Here is a 7383-nt window from a genome sequence, read left to right on the forward strand (position 1 = left end):
TCTCTGGTTACAGTGGTAATTCCTCATTCTTAGTCCTCTAGGCAGTGCTGCAGCTGTCTCTCTGGTCACAGTGGTAATTCCTCATTCTTAGTCCTCTAGACAGTGCTGTTAGCTGCTTGTCTGGTCCCATCGGTAATTCCTCATTCTAAGTCCTCTAGGCTGCGATGCAGCTGTGGCTCTCTTAATACTCCCACTACACTCCGAACCAAAACACATAGGTAAAAGACATTGTCATTTACAACGCCAATAGCTCTAACTCTCAAAAATGCGAGACCTATTGCATTGCAAATGCTTGTTATACTTCTATTCACATTTCTTGTGATCTCTGACCCAGGATTCACATCGGACAGGCAAGTTTCCTGTGACTTCACATGAGTCGTGATTTATTCACTACAATATCTAATTACGATCATGTTAAACACGGGGACTTGAAATATGTATCTTTTGTATTGCACAGGCTACACTTGTTTTTACTACTACTCTAAACACAACAAAGAGTATTCACTCTAAAACTAGCCGTGGTTATTCATAGATTAAAGGAACAAAACAGGCACTATATCGAATTAATTCTTTTCCTGTAAACCTCTGCATATGAATAACAATATACGTAGGAAACCAGACTCTTGTGTGTTTGAAATCATTCATTGATAGATCAATGTTGTGAAGCAACATTTCCTTCCTTCTGACAACCGTTGTAGCTACATATTATGAGCTTAAAGCAAGCAAGGAAATTAGAAACTGCTGCCAGAGTGTTTGCTAGTTGTGCAAGATTGTGGGCGTGGAGAGGAAGATGGCGCGTTGAACCGCACCGATGGGGATGTGTTCTGTGCCGTGCACCTGACCGCCGCTGTTCTTACCAGCTCTCGGCTCTGCCTAGTCATCCACTCAGGAGACTTGAGCATGTGAATTTGTGTGGGTGCCCGGCCCCTTCTCTGTATCTACTCCGTTGCAGATGGCTGCGTGATCCCGCGGGGGTGTGCACTTCGCTGCGCTCCAGACCGCTGCCGATAGAACCTTTGTCTACCTGCTGCTTTGCAGGCCCAGCTCGCGTGGTTGGAGACTGACTGACTGACTGGCTGTTCACGAGGATCTGCCGTCTGCTATCTTCAGCTCCAGAGTGGCTCAAGTTTATCTAAGGTTATGGCACCAAAAAGGGAACTGTGCTGCGTGGGAGGCAATGAGCCCGTGGAGCTACTCAGGGGAGCAATATGGATGCCCCAGAGCAGGAGAGCAATAAGGAGGAAGAGGTCAAAGGTAACAGGTCATGTGAAATCGCATGTTGGGCGCCCAATTCTCAAACTGTTGCAATCTGGAGGAGCGAAGGACTATCTACAGCATATACCAAAGAACAGCCAGCTGTCGGCAACTCCCTATTAGTTGATGCATTGATGGCAGCAGCCTTGTCCGGAGGGAAGGCTGTAGCCTCTTCCAGTCCTTTAGTTATCGATAAAGGTGTTGGTCACTGGACAGAGCCTGTGGAGTTATCCTCGGTTTGTCAAGCTAACAGCTCCCAGCCCTATTATGGATCTCGCAGCATGCTGTGTTCTACGCCACTGCACACAAATGAAAATGCTATTCTTTTGCCAGATCACCAGGCATTGCACTGTATCACCAAACCTGTGAGTACTCTTTCAGATTCCTTTGCAGACCAGGATGTGGTGGTTGGGGGTTTAAACTGCCAGGGGTCAGGGCTAGGGCTTCGGCAGCAGTCTGGTGACCAGGATATGCAGATATGTAGCCATGAGCCCCCCCCTGATCTATTGTGGTTGCCCATGGCACCAAGGTTTGGGTTGGCTCCTATATGGTCAGCCGTGAGGAAGGGGACCAGGCTGCCCTGATGGGCAAGGGTAATAGTAACCAGAAGTCTACGAAGCTGCATAGAATACATCAAAATGGCAAATCTCTGAGGAAACAGCAGACAAACAAGTCAGGAGCCTCTGGAGCAAAGGGTAGCCCATCCAGGAGTTGGGTTACATCCAAGGGGGACGTGAAAGCACTTATTTCCCGTCTGTCAGCAGTTCAAGCGGCCGCTGTATATTATGAGCTTAAAGCAAGCAAGGAAATTAGAAACTGTTGCCGGAGTGTCTGATAGTAAAAGATTGCCACAGCTTGGTAGCAGTGGGTCCCTCACATCCCTGGTACCACTGATCCTGCTGCAGTAAAGAAAGCTATTCCTTAGTGTCAACATAGGGAGGAGCAAGCGATGAAGCAAAAATGCAAACAATGTAAAATGCAAGCAAATGAAACAAATACAAAATTGCAACCAAATGAAAATATATGCCAATCCGCAGTCTGATGCCAGCTTCACATTTGCCAATTGCGGTATGCTGGCAGACTTGGCACAAACATCTGTATCCTGGCTTGTGCTAGATAATCCAGCAGTCGGGTAGGAGAACAGCTTGCAGTGTTGATGTGTTTCATTATATACGTGTATGGATTTCAGTCAGTGTTTGGAGATCGCTAATGAGATGCAGATCTCATGGTACTGCAACTTCGTGCAGGTCATGTTTATTTAGCTGGAAGATGTACAGGGATAAAGAGGCGCCAGCCAATAGACTGCAGCCTGGTTATCCCATAAGGATATCAGGCATGTTTGTTTGATTTGCCTTGTGACCGCCACATCACATCCTATCAGTGGACCAGGTCATGCTGGTGTTGAGCACTGGCAAAGCAAAAGAACAGGTGTTGAGAGAGGTCTCTACCGGTCCCCCTTTTTGTGTAGTAGACGGCTCCCCTTAAGTATAAAAATCTAGAACCCCAAAAAATACTTTGGTGACAGGCTTGGGTGTTGCGCCGACCGGTCCTCAGGAGCGGGTTGATGATTGAGGGGTCCACCTCTTGATCTAACCAAGCCTGATTGCCTTAATGACACAGGTCAGCGGAAGGACCAAGTGGGGGAAGGAAAGGAAGGGAACGCCAGGGAGGGAGCTCTGTAATGAAACAAAAACAGAGCATACACCGGTAAGAACCACTATACACATAGACAGAGAGCGATACAGTTTCTAGGACCTCCTGTCTCCCCCTAGCCCCTAAACCTGTAAAGAAAAATAACCTCCGTTCATAGCATGGTGAAGGTCACGTAAAGTTGAAGGTGGGTTGGAAGACGAACAGACTGCGCTTGAGGGGGAGGGGTTGTCTGTAGTAAATGACAAATGAACAATGATAAACCCCCACAACAGGAATTGTCCTGAACAATATGATTCTACTGCTGGAGCCAGCACCTACCCTCCACTCGACTCCACCGTGCTTCACAGGGGTAGAGCGTAGCCCTCTACCACTCGTGTTAACCCCTGTTAAGATAGAGCCGTAGAGTACACCAGTTAGACAATACCACAAGATACTGTTGTAATCACTGTATGCCCCATCCAGCAGCCCCCACACTCTTCACTCGTGTTCAATCAATAACATTAACATAAGCTGTACCCAGCGGTACGTGAAATCAAGGTATGGAAAAGTACCACTGAGCTCTTCGGGTTAGAGCTCTCTGTCTGCACAATACTGTGCACTGGTATCAAGGTCGGAATTTGGGCAAGCGCCCCCACCCCGCCGGCCGACAAAGCCAGCCGATCACATCCCTGGTGAGAGCCTCGCTCTCCCCGCCTGCCGATACCTGCAGGCCGAGCAAATCCACCAGTTTACTATGGAAACCTTCGTAGGGGCTCCCGCTCGCCTACGGAGGTCAGAAAAGACAGTCGGTGCAAGCACCCTTACCCTGCTCGGGAATACTGCCTGGTCACAACGATCGGACTGAGAAGACGCCGTCATACTGGAATTTCCGACATCGGACGGCTGGAGACAACCTGTTTTAAGCGTCAGTTCGCGTACTCCCGCGAGACGAGCAATGCCTCATGGGAATTGAAGTCCGGTGCAGTTCCGTGAGCGCGCTTCGATGTCTCGCTGCCAGTGCTTGTCGCGGGGGGGGGGGGGGGGGAGTTCAGGGTTCATAACATTGGGGCAAATCTGGCTCATGTTAGGGGGTAAAGGAAAGGAGGACAGGGACTAGGAAGAGAAAAGGGACCAGAGGACCAAGGAAAACAGAACTAGGTGACCAAGGAAACCAGGGACAGGTAGACAAGGACCAGGTCTCGAAGGGTAAGGAAAACCAAAGACAAGGGGGCAGGAAAAATAGAACTAGATAACAAGAACTATGACCAGGTGGACAATGAACATGAGGCCCAGTGCTAGGTGGAGATGGGCCAAGTTGACCAAGGTCCAGGAAGACCGCAGTCACATCACTAGGACCTGCATTAACTAGAGCGTGAGATCAGGGCGGTCCAGGGACTATATAAAGAGGTCTGCTCTGGCCTTGCGTTCTAAGGGGCGCATGGGAGTCCAGAACTAAGTACAACAAAATCAGGAGCAGGTGCACTAGGGTAAATGAGACGAGGACAACCAAGACCAGTCTATGTGGGCCTAGCTATGGGTGAGGGGCAGCGGGAGGACCAGGGGGAAAAGAAGCAGGAGGAAATGCTCCAGGTTCCCAAGGATCAGAGTCATAAGGATTGCTACAAGAACGATCAGAACAGGGCGTAAAAAGTCCTGGACATGGAGGAGCCAGGGTGCAGGATTAAGTGCAGCAGGAGGTCTAGGACCAGGTGTACAGGGACCATGAGGACGGAAGTCAGTTGGCCAGTGACTACGCCAGGAGGATAAGGGACCAGGACAACCAGGGTATGCAGGACTGAGAAGACAAAGGGAGCCATAACCCGCAAAGATAAGAGCCAGGAGTCTCGGCTACAAGAACAAAGACGAGGAGGACAAAGAATACTAGGACATGGCCCAGAAGCACTTTGACCTCGAGAATGAGCTGCAGAGACAACAGGACCAGTGAGAACTTGAGGACTAGGATCAGGAGAATAAGCAAGAACATATGGATCAAGACCTGGATATCCAGATGCTGATGGATGAGACCAGGCCTCGAGGACCAGATATAGGAAGACCAAGGATTTGGATTAGTGAGACTAGAATGAGGTCCAGCTGGACGACTAGTGTCTTGATATCCCTCTAGGGATGAGTGTTGCGCTCTATAAATACTGTAAATAAAAAAGAACCAGGACGGCGAAGTGTACAAGTACCAGCGCCCTGGAGGACGAGTAGAAGGAGAGCCTGTGGGACCAGACCAAGAAGGACCAGTTCCTGAAAGACCAGGACTGAGTGACTTATACTGCCTGGTGCCAACCAGAATTATACACTTTCCAAGTCGGTGCCTGCCCCGGTTTTCAGTTAGGACATCTGGTCACCCCTAACTCCAAGGAGTTTTGCCATCGATGTGACATTTCAGAGTCATTCAAATACTGGGAACCCTTCACCAGGACTTCGGATTAAGTGCTAATTATTCAAGATTTAATATAAAGCACTAACCAAATATAATTCAACTGTTTACGTCAGCATCACCATTATTTTCAAAATGCAGTTCCGCTTAATCCCCATCTATTCCAGGAAACACAAAATCAGTTCCACATTGTTTTCAGTCTGTCACTTTACCAAGAATTTTGCTAAGTTCGTTTTGGAATTTCCTTGCCCCCTCCCCCCCAACTCCACCCCCTAAAGATAAAAACTAGTGCTGCTGCTTTCACATTTATCCGGGGTCCAGCAGCACGTCTCTTGTACCGGAGCCTTTCTTGAACCCAGATGATGCATCTCTCCTCCGTCCTAAGCACGATAACACAAGAGGAAACAGCCTCTGCTGAACGGCCGCAAGAAGAGGGTGGGCCCCACATCTGAGCCCATGCACAGGGTGACTTCGCTCATCACTGCTGTATTAATGGCACAAATCGCACACAGAAGCTGCGGCTGAATCGGGGATTTGATGAAGCACAAGACCCTGCGTGTGCCCCAATGGGAGGGTGTGTCTTTCTTCAGAATCTGATGCGCCTGTGTAGTGAAGCAAGTAGAATCTACTACACATGCGCAATGGAGGGTGAATCTCCTGCTCATGCTTAGTGAGTATGAGTGAAGTCTGCCCATATGCAGTTAACGATCGAGTTCCCCCTTAAACCGAGAACATGGTTCAGTGCTGAGGATTGAAAAATTTCCTAGTTAGCATGAAGGAAACTTTCAATTCTATTAAGGACGCGGAGGCGAGGATTATGCATATCTTTCTTCACTCTTTATTAATAGCAAGTTCAAAGGTAAAAGTAAAAGCAACACAGCAACAATACTACAACTCCCATTAACCACATGGAGTAACCATGGTCACTAATGGTCCAATCCAGTAACAGTCCGATAAGCTATATAACACATGACACATCGCAGTCCTTCCTCTTCTTCGCTGAAGGAAGTTAAGCACACTGTTCCTCATTCCATCTTTGATTCTGAACCTAAGAAGATATGGTGAAAAAACTTCCCAAGAACGTACACCATATAACAGGCATGCTATAACAGTTCACAATGCAACAAAGCATCTGAGCATAACTACAGTAACCACACCATTAGTTTATCAATTCCTAAGTACTACTACCATAGTCCAATAACATTTATATAAAGTGTCTGTTTGTCAGGTAGAGAACATTGCACTTGGCACCACAGTACATAGCATTGCATTGAAGTTGAGTAAGATCCAGAATACTTCCCTGTTAGACACCGAGTTCAGTTTCCACCTTTTCCTCCAAGGGCGGGTAGCATAAGAGTGCATGCCTGGGGGGATAACCCTCGCCTCCGCGTCCTTAATAGAATTGAAACTTTCCTTCATGCGAACTAGGAGATTTTACATTCTATGTTAGGACCAGAGACGAGGATTATGCATGTTTAAAGCTTACCACCAGTGCGTATGCATCGTAGATTGGTTTAAAATAGAACCTCTTGAAGGTGGAGTCTGAAGACCAATCTGCCGCAATCATAATATCCTCTAGTCTGCGGTTGGAGAGGACACGGCCTTCTAAGGCTTTTTCATGGCAGTGAAAAGTTGCCATTCTCCTGGGGGACGAACCTCCAGAGTCAAGTCCTAGTATGCCTTAAGGCATCTAACCACAAATAGTTTGGGATTATCCAGGGAAAGCTGGATAAGATACTGACCTGGTACTCTTCTTTGTTCTCCTGGAGCTGTTCAAGGTGACCCCTTCGGGGGAAAAAATTCTAGCCGACAGATCTAGAGCCCGCACAGTCGAAGCTCTCTTACACAAGATGAGACAGAGCAACATTGACAGCTTCGCTGATATCTCCTTCCTGGAGAGCTATTGATTTTCTTGTCAGGATGTCAGCAAACGTAGGACCAGGTTGACGTCCCACAAGCCCACATATTGGGGTTCGGGGGGACGGGACATCCTAAAACCCTTGAGGAGTTTACTTACCCATGGGTGCTCACCCACTGTAACATTGTTCACTGGAATATGGCCCACTGAGATAGTCGACCTGAATGAGTTGATGGTGCAGTATGGCAAACCC

This window comes from Triturus cristatus, chromosome 4_2, assembly GCF_964204655.1.
Source record: "Triturus cristatus chromosome 4_2, aTriCri1.1, whole genome shotgun sequence".
NCBI lineage: Eukaryota > Metazoa > Chordata > Amphibia > Caudata > Salamandridae > Triturus > Triturus cristatus.